The sequence below is a fragment of the Nothobranchius furzeri genome, chromosome 11 (genome assembly GCF_043380555.1).
Source record: "Nothobranchius furzeri strain GRZ-AD chromosome 11, NfurGRZ-RIMD1, whole genome shotgun sequence".
NCBI lineage: Eukaryota > Metazoa > Chordata > Actinopteri > Cyprinodontiformes > Nothobranchiidae > Nothobranchius > Nothobranchius furzeri.
The window spans coordinates 25,987,993-26,001,048 of NC_091751.1; the positions used below are offsets into that span (position 1 = coordinate 25,987,993).

General features: G+C 44.8%; 1 protein-coding gene across 1 annotated transcript in view; it reads left to right on the plus strand.

Annotated features, from left to right (window-relative positions):
* The first annotated feature begins 8,049 nt into the window (after window positions 1-8,049).
* Window positions 8,050-13,056, plus strand: part of gatad2b (GATA zinc finger domain containing 2B) — a 33,729-nt gene continuing 28,722 nt past the window's right edge. The window contains exon 1 of the mRNA XM_015955804.3: window positions 8,050-8,166. The gene's annotated coding sequence lies outside the window, so the exon portion shown is untranslated. The remainder of the gene's footprint in view (window positions 8,167-13,056) is intronic.

Below are 13,056 nucleotides of genomic sequence, written 5' to 3' on the forward strand. Positions count from 1 at the left end.
AAGATGTGTGTAGGATGGCAATGTTCAAGTCCCTTTATGAAGCTGTACCACCTTGAGACACATAAAAATGTGACTCAACGTAATACACGTGACAGCCCCATCTATTCAATTCAATTCAATTCAAATTTATTTATTTAGCACCAAATCAGGACAAGAGTCATCTCAAGGCACTTCACATAATAAACATTCCAATACAGGTCAGTTCGTTAAGCCAATCAGAAAAAGTTTCCTATATAAGGAACCCAGCAATTGCAAATTGCAATTACAGCAATCCTCATACTAAGCAAGCATGCAGCGACAGTGGAGAGGTAAACTCCCTTTTAACAGGAAGAAACCTCCAGAGGATCCTGGCTCAGTATAAGCAGCCATCCTCCACGACTCACTGGGGATTCAGAAGACAGAGCGCACACACACACACACACACACACACACACACACACACACACACACACACACACACACACACACACACACACACACACACACACACACACACACACACAAAACATACGTACCAAGTAACGTTTCTATGATTACAGTACATTGTGATTTCTTAGTAAATATTCTATTTGGTGAGAGATACTTTATTGTATTTATCCTAGTGAATCTATAATTTAATGTAAACTAGTAGTGGCACATTCAATGTCAAGGAAAGTACAATGTCATTATCAGGAGAGGAAGAATAATTAAATGGTTAGGAACAGTGTTCAAGACAATGGCCCCCTCCATGAGGCCACCACAGCTCAGCAGAACATCACTGTAGCTTCTTCTGGGGAGAAAAACACTTAGAGAAAAAAATAAAGTTAACAGCTGAAATTGCAGGAAATAATACAGTTAAAGAGCAGACTGTAGAAGAAAGCAGTAGAGTGTGAAAAGTGGTCAGTGTGTCCTCCAGCAGTCTAAGCCTATAGCAGCATAACTACAGCGATAACTCTGGATAACATAGCCTTTTAGATGGAGGCATGTTGGAGGCAGGGCAAGGGAGAGCCGTCTTTACCGACTGTACACTCCACCTCCCTCTACTCCCCCACTTGTCCAGATCTAGGCTAACATCAGATTTTAACCATAGGCCCTATCAAATAAAAATGTTTTAAGCCTATTCTTAAAAGTAGACAAGGAGTCTGCCTCACAGACTAAAGCTGGGAGTTGGTTCCACAGGAGAGGAGCCTGATAGGTAAAAGATCTACCATATTTTCCGGACTATAAGCCGCTACTTTTTTCCCAAGCTTTGAACCATGCGGCTTATAATGAGGTGCGGCTTTACTGAAGATGTTCCTTCACCTGCCAGGGGGCGCTTGAGCAGAAAGTGAAACAGGTGGAAGTCAAAAGTGGAAATCGAAGAAAGTGCTCATTTTAATTTAGCACATGCAAGCAGCCGGCACGATGAAGTTTTTTTTCAAATCCATACCCCCTCATCATGGTAACTACATGTATGAGTTCATATGATGCTGCATTTAAGTTGAAGGCCATCGACCTGGCAGTAAAGGAGGGAAACAGTGCTGCCGCACCGCACGTAAGCTTGGCATGAATGAATGAATCCATGGTTCGGCGCTGGAGACGGAAGCGGGAAGAACTCATTCAAGTCAGCTTCACCCGGGGATGATGACAGCAACACGGACAGCGACACTGACATCACCACAGAAACGGTATGTGACGAAGCTCTTCTGAGGCTGTTCAACTCTGACAGTGAAGAAGAGGACTTTAACGGCTTTAGTGCGCAAGAGGAAGATGAGAGCGAATGACTTTTTCTGGTAGGCAAGTGTGTTTTATTTACTAACCAGGCATGTTTTGTGTGGATTTTTTATTTTCTAATCATCCAGGGCTTATTAATGCTGTGTCAGAGCTGTTCTTTTCTTCTAAACATGCATGCGAATTACCGTAATAACGTGTCAATTCTGTTTTTGTTTTATGACCATCCAGAAATATGAATGCTATCAGTGCTGTTTTCTTTTCTAAACTTGTAGGCACGTTCACCCGTGTTTAAAATTCGTTTTGTTGAATTAAAACAACAACGAAAAACCTCCGTGTAGCGTCTTTCGCAGGTGGTGCAGTTGTTAGCACAGTTGTCTCGCAGCACGAAGGTTGCAGGTTCGAAACTCTGCTGCAGCCTTTCTGCGTGGAGTTGCGTGTTCTCCCCATGCATGCGTGGGCTTCCTCCGGGTACTCCAATTTCCCCCACAGATCACAACATGCCCTATAGGCTATAAATTGTAAGTCGCTTTGGATAAAAGCATCTGCCAAATAAATAAACATAATTATCTTATGTTATGGCCATACATGCGCTGTGCGCCAGAGACTTGCATGTGGCTGCTGTGCCGCGGCTTGTATTTGAGCATATGTGTGTAGAAAACCTTTTTTTTGTTGGTGCGGCTTATATTGAGGTGCGCTCTATAGTCCGGAAATTATGGTATCTCCCATCCTATTTTTAGATATTCTGGGAACCACCGGTAAACCTTCTGTCTGAGAGCAAAGTGCTTGGTTAGGAACGTATGGAACAATCAGATCACTGATGTATGATGGAGCTTGATTATTAAGAGCTTTATATGTGAGAAGGAGGATCTTAAAATCTATTCTGAATTTAACAGGTAGCCAATGTAGGGAAGCTAGGACAGGAGAGATATGATCTCTCTTTTTAATTCTCATCATAACTCTAGCTGCAGCATTTTGGACAAGCTGAAGACTTTTAACTACATTCTGTGGACTTCCTGAGAGTAATGAATTACAGTAATCCAGTCTTGATGTAATAAATGCATGAACTAGTTTTTCAGCATCACTCCTGGAAAGGTTGCTTCTAATCTTAGCAATATTCCGAAGGTGGAAAAAGGAAATCCTACAAACCTGTTTAACCTGGGAATTGAAAGACATGTCCTGATCAAAGATAACACCAAGGTTCCTTACTTTGTTCTCGGAGATTGATTTAATGCCATTAAGGTCAGGTGATTGACTAAGCAATTTCCTTTTCTGGATTTCTGGTCCAAAGATGAGAACTTCAGTCTTGTCTTGATTTAAAAACAAAAAGTTTAGAGCCATCCAATTTTTTATGTCCTCAAGACAAGCTGATTAGGTTCATCAGGGTTAATGGATAGATATAACTGAGTATCGTCTCATCTAGTGGGCAGCTTTTGTTTTTGCACATACCTGTAGTTATTGTCCACTTATCATCATTGAGGGGAAATTTTCAAAATATTGTGACATTGATTTTAGGCCGTATCACCCAGCCCTAGTACTCATTGTTAGAGTAAAATAAAAGGATGCCATGGCTTCCAAGAAATAACTTCTGGGCCGCTCCTTTTACTGGCTACTGTCCACAACTCTGGAGTTTTTACTGGCTGGTGTTGAATTACAGATGCTGACGCAGTTGCATTAGTTGGCACAGACTCTGCATATCTACATCACACTGTCACTTAACATTCATGGACTCACCCATCTTGACTCACAACAGGGAAGGCTGTTGTTGGTTTAGCATCCAGGAAACAGCAGAGAATGTCTCGGCTAGTAGAAGCTAACCACTAATCTCACCACACAGCAGAAGCTCCTCCAGGCTATTATAATTTGTAGAAATGAATCATTAACATTGCAGAGCAGATAGAGTCAGCGGTAGAGTTGCATTGCTGCTAGCCAGTCAGAGGTGAGATGTCCAAATATCAGGAAACAAGCCTCCAAATCCTGCTGTCTGAAGCTACTTTCTCCTCTGGCTGAATTCTCTGTGCTGAAACAGGCACACCGGAGCTTTTCCCCCAGAGTATTAATGATAAAGCCTTCATTCCAACCACTGCAAATGTAATAAAAACACGACTGAAGGACCTCTTTAAGGGTTGTTTCATTGCAAGGAGTGAATCTGAGTCAGCAATCCAAAGCTGATTTCAGATCAGCAAACTTGAAAATCTGGGTCCTAATTCCTGGAGTCTGGGACCAAATCCAAATCTAGTGGGCTGGAGCAACATAAGCAGGTTTCAGGATGATCCTGGGTCAGAACTCTCGCTGCTAGTTTGGATCAGGATATGGATCTGATTAGATTAATTTACTGATCCCAGGGTGAAATTGTGATTGGCTGGATTATCTTGAGTGCTTTAGGAGAACTGGACACCCAGTTAAAACAGCATGATGGTTTCTGAGAGGCTGATCAGAGGTGCTGATGCAGGCTATAAGACAGGTCAAACATTTCTAACGACAACACTAGAAACTGTCATGTTCTGTGTCCCTTTGGTCCCCAGCTCCTCCAGTTCCCACTCCAGGTTCTCCTTTTTACGTTCTCTTAGCGCCCTCATGTGTCCTTTGTCTGCATCTCTGTTGTGTGTCTTAAGTTGTAGCCCCAGCCTCTTGTTCCCCAGTTCATTGTATGTGTGTATGAGTTTGTGTGTGTCAGTATGTGTATGTGTTTGTGTGAGTCCTTCCCTTAGTCTTTAGGTTTAGTTTTATATAGTGTTAGGTTTATCTGCCCTCCACTGGTTCTCTTCCCCATCCAGCTGATTGTTGTCACCTGCCTTCCCTCCAGCCTCACTCCACACACCTGCTTCCTGTTTCCCTAATTGCTCCTCCCTGTCTATATAAGCCCTCCTTGTCTCATTGTTCTTGTCGGTCCATTGTTGTTTGTCAGCATTGTTCTTTGGTGCTCTGTGTGAGCTTCCTGTCTAGTCCCCAGTTTGTGCTCTAATTGAGCTTTGTTCTCCTGCTTTTGGATTTTGGGCTCCATGCCTCTGGATTTATTTTTGTTCACCCTCCTTAATAAAAGGGTTTTACTTTTAAACGTTCCTGCCTCGTGTCATCTGGGGTATCTGCATCTTGGGTCCTAACCTCCTCCTAACACGCAACGTGACAGAAACAACAACGGTCTAGTTATCTGATCAGACAGGTCTGAGTGTTTTAGGACACATACAAGTCAAATCAGTTGGATAAAGTTGGGACGAAACAGTTCTGCTAAGGTCTTCTGACAGAATCTCTCTGATCTCAAAACATTTGGATTTTAACTGCTTTTTTTCCTCTGGTGTCACATCAGGAATAGTTTGGAATATTTAAGATAAATTGTGAATATTATGTCTGATCAGCTGGACCAATCAGGTCAAACTACATTAAGATACAAAGAAAAACATTTTAATAAGCTCTGAAAATATCAGATAAGTGTCTAATTCATAAAATCTTTACATTCATTATGGCCCAATAGTTTCTCTCCCAGTAAAACTATTAAATATGCAGATATTTGGCTTGTGTACAACATCATCCATCCAAGCTCTGGCTCTGTCTCCCCTACATAACCTGTGATTGGAAATTCCCTGCTGGAAGCAAAATTGGGGAAACTGTAAAATCCAGCAGAACCTGAAACACCAAAGCTACAGAACTAAGGAACTGTTCTCTAAATCCATAAAACAAGTAACTAACAAACCAAATACAGCCCTGTGCCGAGACGTTTGTCCAGTTTCATTAATAAATGTTTCATCTTAAATGGAAGATTGTGTAATTTTATAGATCTGGAAGTAAATGGAGGCATATAAATGTGTGTGTGTGTGTGTGTGTGTGTGTGTGTGTGTGTGTGTGTGTGTGTGTGTGTGGGTGTGTGTGTGTGTGTGTGTGTGTGTGTGTGTGTGTGTGTGTGTGTGTGTGTGTGTGTGTGTGTGTGTGTGTGTGTGTGTGTGTGTGTGCTTGCACCATGACTCATTCATGTTTACCGTCTCTGTTAGATGAAAGGGTCCTGTCATCCATCAGGTCCCCGTCTCAAGCCTGATGAACTCTGGACGACTAGCTCCCCCTGCTGGTGGGGAAATCCTTAACTGTCATTTATGATCACTATAGGCGCTTCACCCAGATCTTTATCTTTAGATCATTTCATCTTATTTTAATCTCTAACGTGATAAATGAAGAAACACCTCCATCACAAACTGGATCCACCCCCAGGACAGTTCCACAAACCCACTGGGCAGAGGTGGACCGTTTCAGACTGGATTTATGATCAAAAGTCATTCAAATGATCACTCTTCCACCTAAACATGAGCATCAGCCTGCTGTAAAACAGCACTTCAGACACTAAGCTGAAGATAAAACCTTCTTGCTGATCCAGAAGCTGCTGCCAGAGTTCTGATAAGAGTTAGGAGGTGAGATTGGAGTTCTCTTCGAAAGATCCACAACTGAACAAAAAAAGTAAATTCAAGCTCCTCTTTCTAGAGAGCTTCTTGTTCCACATGTTCCCAGCAGAGGTTCTCCAACTGCAGGGTTGGTTCTAAATGGGAGAGCATTCAGTTCCCAGGCTCCTTTTAGACTCATTCACTTCCAGTCAAGGCTCAGTTTAGTTCTGCTGCTGAGGATCCTCCCAAGATGCTCCTGTTTTCTCCTTGCACTATTAGAGACAGAGTTTTTCTTCACACTCCTGCTGTCTTTGTGTCTGTCCCCTAGACCTCTCAGACATCACTGACAGTGGATTCCGACCTGGTGGAGCTTCTTCTGGGTCACCTGCTTCCCCACAAGGATGGATAATGTCATCTGGTTAGATGTTTAACACATTTTTGTCCTCTTGGAAATAACCATATACTTTCTCTTTACCCCCCCCCCCCTTTGTTATTATTGTATAAGAGAGTAAAAGTGAGGCTTCTATCAGAAATCCTGCAGCGTCATTACCGCGACTTTGTTTACTGTGACCTGTCCTGAATTCTGGCCCACACTGAAAAAAGTATATTTAACAATAGTCAATGTAATGTAATATTTTACGAAAATTAAATGTACATTTTTTGAGTTAAGGATCATAACTCAAAAATGTGGTGGCAAACAACTTGAAACTGCCCAACTAAGGGCAAAGTGATGTTCCTTATTGAACCAAAGTGCTGAATTTAAATAGAACTAACTAGTGCGTATGACGCCATCACATCAGATTTATTCCCGCCTCTGAAGTTCTAGATTGACCATCATCTACCAGCACAATGTTCTCAGAACCGGAGCTGAAACAACGGTAAGTTCTTCGGTAAAGTATGGTTTTATGTAGTAATATTATGACTTTATAAAGTCATAATATTACTACTTGATAAAGATCACGAGGCACTTCAAAAGTAAAAGAATGATAAAAAAAAGGTGTAATACAAAACTGTGAGAAAAAAGAAAAGATATTAAAATGTAAAGGAAGACAAAAATGAAGATGAAAATGTAACCGTGGGATCTCGAGATAGACAGAATTAGTGAAAACAGCAGCATGAAGAGAGGGTAGTGAGGATCAGCAGGAGGTCACACCAAAGCCTGAACAGGTGAGTTTTCAGCTGCTTATTAAAGGAGACCACTGAGTCCACTGATCTCAGGCTCGGGAGGAGAGAGGTCCACAGTCTGGGGGCCACAGCAGCAGATGATCTGTCACCTTTGGTCTTTAGCCTGGTGCTGCACAACCAGTAGGCTTTGGTCACTGGACTTCAGGGACCTGCTGGGGGTGTAGGGACTAAGAAGATCACCGATGTTTGATGGTGCGTATCCATAAGACCCTGAAGACCAGAACCAGAATCTTCACATGAACTCTAGTTAACAGGCAGCCAGTGAAGCTGGAGGAGAAGTGGGGTGATGTGCGTGTGTTTGGAGGATTTGGACCCGTTTTTTTTTTTTTGTCTGTTGGTTTCAGGTTCCTTTTTGTGTTTCAGAACATATTGTCTCAGATCAGATGTGACGTTCCCAAACCCGTCCGCTCTTCTGCCATGGTTCGCCCTGTCTCCGTCCTTTGTTGTGCAGCAATCCAGCAAAGACACAAGAATCCAGGTTTCTGGGAGAGAATCGGTACCAGTGGTTCGGTTCAGACCCGATGCAGAGCCCAGTCAGCCTCCGACTTCATTAACACATTGTTCCTTCAGCCCCAATGGAGGCTAGCGGCTCTGCATCCAGACACAGACAACAACAGTTTTACTGGCCAATCACGTCTATCCCCATCTCCGCCGTGGAAATTATCGACCAATCAGTTGTTTGTCTTGGGCCGCTGTTGAACCCAATAGCCAATCGCCTGCCTGCCTGCATTCCACGGAGGAACCGTCTGACCAATCAGCGCTCCGTCTGGCTGCCGCGAGGGGATGAGAGACTGTCAAGGCCCAATCAACGGTTCAGTGTTGCCTGCCGGTGCCGGGGACTGGTGGTTAGAATTCGCTGCATTGCTTCAGGAGGACCGGACCGTGAACCCGGAGACGGTGCATACTGAGGCGAAAGGAGGCCCAGGTGAGTCCGAGGATCAGCGCAGGGCCTGGGTCCTGGTCCAATGGGGGTTGGAGGCGACGGCTGCGGGCATCGTGTCGCAGCAGGTCTGCTAATTAGCAGCAGCGGAGTTGCTCTCCTGCCGGTGGATCCGCTGATCTGCGATCAGACAATAGAGCGCCGCCGCTCCGCTGTTTATTGATGCAGGCTGACATGTTGTCGACCAGAATAGCCGCCTCGAATCGTTCATTAAAGGTTCGGAGTCGCGACACAAATACGTATCAGTGTCCCGGGCTTCAGCACCGTCCGTCGGTGTTTTACAACGATCGAACTAAGAACGGAGATGTGATTAAACAGTGATGAAACCTTCGGAATGTCTTCGATCCTTTTCATTGTTTGATCCGGAGTCTCAGGGGGTTAACCCAGACCGGAGAAAGAGATTGGTTCCTCCGAACAGCCCGCTGATCGGTAACATAAAACCACCGGCAGAATGCCGTTAAAACAGGGTTATTACAGTGGGGGAACCGCGAGGAGCGGCGGGTTTAACGGCGGCGGGAGGAGGCCGAGGGGTGCTGATGGCCCTCAGCAATTAGGAAGAAAAATCCGAAAAGCATCAGCCATTAGACTACTGGCTCCATATGCGCCTAAATGGCTGCCTGACAGCAGGAACAGGGCCGGGAACCGGAGGCTCGGCGGCTGATCGCATCGGGACCGGGCCCTACCGGTGGATTAACGGATTTCTATTAAAGAGGAATCCATTTTTAATGTGTGCTGTTGTTGTTCTGCTGCATGGTGGGGCTCATTTAGAGTGTAGTACTGAGCAGAACCAGAGTCATGCAAATGGACTCATATGGTTTCCATCACCCTGGTGCTGCTGGACTCTGTTATTATGCCATAGGAAGGAAAGTAGGTCCCGTTTATTTTTTATTCCCTTCTAGTTTCCCTTCTCTCCATCAGAATATGATGTGGTTTAAACATCTCCCAGATCACTTGTGGTCTACATCTGCAGGATCTGTACTCAGAAAACGTTAGACGTTTCAGTTTGAATGTCTAGTTAAACTTTGAGTTTGGATGAAGTTCACAGAAGGATGGGATCACTTTCTGTCACTTTCCTTTTTCTCAGCTGTGTCGCCTCCAGACATGTTTCCTTCTGATAAATGACCCGCACTTGTATGGCACCTTTCAGAGTCAGAGGACTCCAAAGCACTTGACGCTACAGTGTATTTAGTGTCCATCTTCTCCCAGAGACACATGCTCAGACTGTCCTTTGGGTGTAAAGGTCTGGTTTAGCAGATCCTCTCTTTAAAGAGAGCGAATGAACAACCTAGATCTAGTTTTAATGCTGATGGTCCTCATCACAGTTGACATGTCCCACCACTAGCTCCTTACACTATGTCCAATCAGTTTGACTTTAATTTAATCTCTGGCTACATCTTCTGGTCATTGTCCTCTAGTCAGTGTCCATTGATCAATGTCCTCTACTCCGTGTCTGCTGGACGATGTCCTCTAGTCCATTGGTCGATGGCCTCTAGTCCACTGGTCGATGTCCTCTCGTCTGTTGGTCAATGACCTCTAGTCCACTGGTCGATGTCCTCTTGTCCATTGGTTAATGACCCCAGTCCACTGGACGATGTCCTCTAGTCCACTGGTCGATGTCCTCTCGTCTGTTGGTTAATGACCCCCAGTCCACTGGACGATGTCCTCTAGTCCATTGGTCGATGACCTCTAGTCCACTGGACGATGTCCTCTATTCCATTGGTCAATGACCTCTAGTCCACTGGTTGATTTCCTCTCATTCGTTGGTCGATGTGCTTTAGTCCACTGGTCAATGTCCTCTAGTCCACTGGTCAATGTCCTCTAGTCCACTGGTCAATGTCCTCTAGTTCACTGGTCGATGTTCTCTAGTCCGTGTCTGCTGGTCGATGTCTTCTAGTCCGCTGGTTGATGTCCCCTAGTCCATGTTCCCTGGTTGATGCTTTCTAGTCCTCTGGTTGATGTTTCTGGGCATGAATGTCATCTTATAACGGCTCAAACTTTGTCCTTTCACTGGCCACCACCTTCTCTTCTCAACACGATCAGAACCAAGGATTGTTTTCTCATTATGAAAGGTATTGGTACAATCCCTCTAATCAATGTGTCCAGGTGTCCCAGTAAAGATCTATCAGGGTGAGTTTGGTGTGGAGGACATTGACTGACAGCAGGAGTTGATAAATGTTATTTTATAAATGACGGTCTGGGCAGGTCCAGTTAAAACACAGAACCAACTAGATATAATCCCTTAAATGAGATATTAATCGACTCAGCCCAGAGTTCACCCTCATTATCACAGACTCCACATTTTAGTCCAGTTATCTAATCAATATTCTCTTCAAATCACCCACCTGAGGTCATGCTGATGGAACTAAGTAGATCTAGTGGACTAGTGCTGGGAGGTTTGCCTTTACACACACGCAGCCATTAATGACTTCACACCCTTAATTCACAGGGTCTCCTAGAACAACGTTAGTTATGGTCAGAACTTCAGGCCAGTCAATGTCCTCCACACCAAACTCACTCTTCCAGATCTCTACTGGGACACCTGGAGAGATCTGGGGTATTGTTCTGGTACCTGAGGTGTTTGTCCTCCAATAGCAGGGTTGCAGCAGTAGCTCAACAGGTTGAGCGGGTTGCCCAGTAATCGGAAGGTTGCAAGTTCAATCCCGGCTCCGGACAGAGAATTCTGCTGTTGTGTCCTTGGGCAAGACACTCAAACCACCTTGCCTGCTGGTGGTGGTCGGAGGGATTGGTGGCGCCTGTGCTCGGCAGCCTCGCCTCTGTCAGTGTGCCCCAGGGCAGCTGTGGCTACATTGTAACTCATCAACATCAGTGTGTGAATGTGTGTGTGTGAATGGATGAATGATACACAGTAGTGTAAAGCTTTTTGGAGTCCTTACTCTGAGAGGTGCTATACAAGTGTGGGTCATTTATCATTTTCTCATCGGTAAAGTCTCTTCATAAGACAGAACAGTCGTCTGTCTTATGATGACCGGCCCTGTAGGTGGGGAAGGGGGGGGGGGGGCAACACCGGTCCTCGAGGGCTGCTATTCTGCATGTTTTAGTTGTTTCCCTGTTCCGGAACATTTGATTCACCTGCTCAACAGCTCACCGAGTTCTGCGGAAGCGTGCTAACCAGCTGCTGATTAAAATCAGGTGTGTTGTAGCAGGAAAAATAAAAACATGCTGTATTTTGGGCTTCGAGGACCAGAGTTACCCACCCCTGCTATAGAGTTATTTTGGGATGCCCTACTGTGCCATCCAGCAAATAATACAACAGAACGTAGCATAAAAATATTCTGCATCCGAGGAAAAAGTCCCAAAATACCAAGAGTCTGGGACCTCATGGAAAAGAGCAGCAGTGGTTTACAGAAAAGCTGAATCTTGAACAGTTGGGACGACTTGGCTTCAGCGTTTTAGAAACATCAGACTGAGGCTCCGACTGAACCGTCGTCCATGATCAGTCTTTACTGTCAGCTCAACAAGCAGACAGTCCTGATTAATCACACAAACCAGAGAACAAAGCTAAAATGATCAGTGCAGCAGCTCTTCCTGAGCTCTAGACCTCACATTTCCAGAGAGTAGGACCTGGACCTGGATCATCTCAGGGACCTTCAGACTGACATTTAAACATTTACAGAAGAACCAAAAGATTCTCATCAAAGGATGAGATGTTAGTCACTCAGAGGTCCAACATGAAGGTTCAAGTCGTTCTCCCTCTGAGACTCGAGAATTTACGTTTCATTTAGCACGGGTGAAATGTGGTCTATAGAACCAGCGGAGCCTTTTGACGAGGCCTTGTCTCCTCCGTAGATGGTTCACCAAAAAGGAGTGCTGGTTCCAGATAATGCTGCAGCTCTCAGATGGATCTCCACACATCAGTGCAGAAATTCTAGTGGCCATGAACCAGTCTGCTTCCAGGTTCTGTATGAAGTTAGAATGGATCAGTAGAACATGAAGGAGCATCATCACACTGATGAGCCTCCATTAGGGGCCGGTTGTAAATAAGTTCTAGTGGATCAGAGCCGGTTTGCAGCCCGAATCTAGTTAACCAGTCTCATTTTCTGAACCAGTGGTCATGTCAATCAGGTGACCCGACCTGTGTGGTGACCGGTCTGCTGCTGCACCATGCCAATGTGTTGGAGGAACCTTCACAGGTCCTGACTCTGACAGGTTTGCATCTGGCAAGTCCAAGTGTGCAACCTGTTGCACCATTTGTCTCAACTCCATTAGTACCTACTCAGGATATCTCAACGTGATTCAATCTGCACGAGTCGGGTGGCGTTCCATTACAACTGAGAATCTGCTCTCATGGGTGCGGTCATCATGGGGGTGGGGGTGTGTGTGATCTGTACCCGGCACAACAGTAGTGCGAGGTGATCTGTATGTCACGCAAAAACGCAATAATAGTGGACATGGTAGTGACATTCTGCTCAGTTGTGGACTAGCCAATCAGTGACAGTTGCTGAATTTGCATTGTCTCTCCGACTCGGTACACTTGAAACCACATCGAAGCAAGTACTGAAAAGCCGGCGACACCCTGGTACCCAGCTGGACCAAGTCGATTGGCGATGGTGACTGTCATGGTTCCTCAGATCCTCTGCCTTAACTCCTCTTACGAGTGTAAAATGTGCATTTTTATTCCGCCTATCATCTGTTTTGTGATGAGCTGATGCTGTGTTCAGGGACATCTGTTTTTTTTTATTTTTATTAATCAGCGATTAAAAAATCTCCAAAAAAGCAGGTTACATTGTTATAAAACATGAATCAGGTGTTTTAGAATCATTTGGTCCAGTGAGTTGAAGAAAAATTCAAATTTGCGTCAGGTTGCTGCTGAATCAGGATTGGAACGTGATTTTATGTTGGAATGATGATGATGAT